Source organism: Gopherus flavomarginatus, chromosome 16 (assembly GCF_025201925.1).
Source record: "Gopherus flavomarginatus isolate rGopFla2 chromosome 16, rGopFla2.mat.asm, whole genome shotgun sequence".
Classification (NCBI taxonomy): Eukaryota; Metazoa; Chordata; order Testudines; family Testudinidae; genus Gopherus; species Gopherus flavomarginatus.
The window spans coordinates 14,160,301-14,162,898 of NC_066632.1; the positions used below are offsets into that span (position 1 = coordinate 14,160,301).

Sequence of the window (2,598 nt, forward strand, 5' to 3'; positions counted from 1 at the left end):
CCATAGTGGAACCAGTGGAGGGCAGGAGGTAGCCTCCAATTCCTCTGATCTGAGCTTGCACCAGACACAGATGCAGTACACCTTTCTGCAGGGATAGGCCAGGAGTCACACTGATTTATGCGAAAGAGAGTACGTCGACAGCCCAGTTGCCACCCTCTTCCTCTTGCCCAGGTTTAATAGTCATGGATAGGCAGGAGGGAGGAAGAGTCCCAGGCTGGACCCCAATACACCTCTCCTCCTCTGGGCATCTGAAGCAGAGGCAGCTGGTGCTGACAGCTCCAAGGGAAGGCTTAAAAGCCACAGAGCAATTGAGGGAGGGGCAAGAGGAGGGGAGGATTTCCCCCAAGAGGCTCTTTTCCATCTGCTGAGAAGCGCAAAAGTACCCGGTGTTTGCTCTTGCGGTGAAAGGGGTTAATACATTTAGGCGGCCTGGCTAGCTCAGCTGGCAGCACCTCTGGCTCTTACTCTGAAGGCTGAAGTTACAATTCCCTGTCTGGGTGCTTGGGGCTCCTCTTCAACAATACAACACACGATCTGCTTAAGCCCCCACCCAGTAACCTGGGGAAACTAGCCCTGGCCACTGGGTCCCTCTAAGAGGCGATACTTTCCCCACTCACACGCACTGAGTGTAGAAAAGAAACTTTAAGAAAAAGGAGGAAACTCACCTTGTATTAACTTGGGAAAACACCACAATGAAGATTCATAACACAACACTTTGAGCAAAACACCCACCCACAGCCCTCTGGGCAGTGGCTTTTTGCTCTTAAATCCAGACACCAAAAGCTCTGTGGATGTGCCCCTCCCTCCACTGCACCTCACCCACAGCTGCTGCTCTGGGTCAGTGAAAACCCAGAGTTCATCTCTCACCTGCTGGGGGGAAAGCCCCTTTCTCCCTCCACTGTCTGGCCATATTGCCGGCCACTTGCCGTTCCACCCTGTCACCACTCTGCTGGCCCCTCTCCGCTCTGGGACGTCTTGTGGTCCCACCAGGAGTGGAACAGGCTCCCTAAAAGTAGTGGCCACCAGAGCCTGAACAGTAGCTCCACCCCTTCCACTCGAGGCCACGCCCCTGCACCACCCCTTCTCCCGAAGACCCTGCTCCTGTGCGGCCTCTTCCCCCCAAGACCCCACCTCCTGCTCACTGCTCTCCACCCCCTCCCCCCTCACTCGTCCTTATGGTCATTACAAAGTGGCAAGGCAGAGCCCTCCCATTTTTAAAAGTTCTGGGGTGTTGTTCCCCCCTGTTCAGGCACCCCTGGGTCCCAGCACTTCACACAGCTCTCCCTGATTTCAGCTGTTAGTGAGGAAGCCTCACTGCTAGCGCAGACTGGGCAGTTTGTTGGATGAGAGAGACTGTCCCAAAGCAGGACGAATGCTCAGACCTGGTGATCAGTGATTTCAGATCTGTTGGTCTGCAGCAAGACTCTACAGTGAGTCTCAGTCTGCTCTGTTATTACACAGGGAAGAACAAAAGGGTGAAATGGTGTCTGGAAGCCTTAAGAAGAATCCACCTCACCAAGTACAACACTTGTTGCTACCTGCTCTCAACTTCACTGAGAATGTTTTGGGGTCACTCCTTACATTTATCAACCTAGGGAGAATCACAATCAACAGGTTCTCTAGTGGCGCAATTGGTTAGCGCACAGTACTTATAGGGCAGTCTTGAGAGGGGCTATGCTGTGGTTGTGAGTTCAAACCTCACCTGGAGTACAGGTTTTCATTAACCAAATGGTGTCATCCCCTCATTTGGCCCTGTGGAATGTACAATTCCAGCCCAGGGGACACTGAGGCAGGGGAGAAGTTAAAAATGCCCCTTCACTTATTAGCTCCTCTCCAGAGTGCAGGTCAGAATCTACAATCCTTTCTCCCCCACCAGTCCCTGTGCCAGGATCCCTCCAGCAGAGCCTGGAGTCCTGCCCATGGCATCTGTACTATTGACAAACCCTAAGTGACAGGGACAAAACACTCAAATCCCACCTGGTGCAGGGAGCCAGGTTTGCGCTTCAAATTCTGTCGTTCATACATTTCCAGGCCAGGGAATATCCCACAACTGCATTTAATGGGAAGCTGCCTGCACAACAGTTACACTGCACAGAGCTGCTATGGAGGAAGGGTGGGAATTGGTAACATTTTGAGCATTGTTTGGGAAATGAACTTTTTTGGTGAAGTTAATAACTATCTCCTCAACTTTATTTACTCAACTTAAAAATGGGTGTCACTTGATTTTTGCATCTCCCTGTGAAACTGTAACTGGCACGTATGGCTTTCTACAGGGGGTCATGATGTTAAAGTTGGGGAATTCAGTCTCTGTACTTCTGGGGGAGTGTTGCTTTTTAAACTGCCTCACTACCAGGCACACTGGGCTGTTAGATGCACCCACTGTCCTTGCCAGGGGCCCTTGCTGAACCCTGGGCAGCTGCACTGCCGTGCTGGGGTTACTTTGCAGGGGGAGAAGCTGCTGGGGAACAATGTAGAGCAGGTGTAGGAAGGAGACGGGGTCACTATTCACATTCTGAACTGCATAATTTTCCAAATTTGGGAATAGATTCATAGATTCATCCTCCAGCAAGTGACCCCGTGCCCCATGCTGCAGAGGAA

General features: G+C 51.8%; 1 non-coding gene across 1 annotated transcript; it reads left to right on the plus strand.

The window, feature by feature from the left end:
- The first annotated feature begins 1,616 nt into the window (after window positions 1-1,616).
- Window positions 1,617-1,710, plus strand: TRNAI-UAU (transfer RNA isoleucine (anticodon UAU)). The gene is made up of 2 exons: window positions 1,617-1,654; window positions 1,675-1,710. It is a non-coding gene; the product is annotated as a tRNA-Ile (tRNA).
- The last annotated feature ends 888 nt before the right edge of the window (window positions 1,711-2,598 follow it).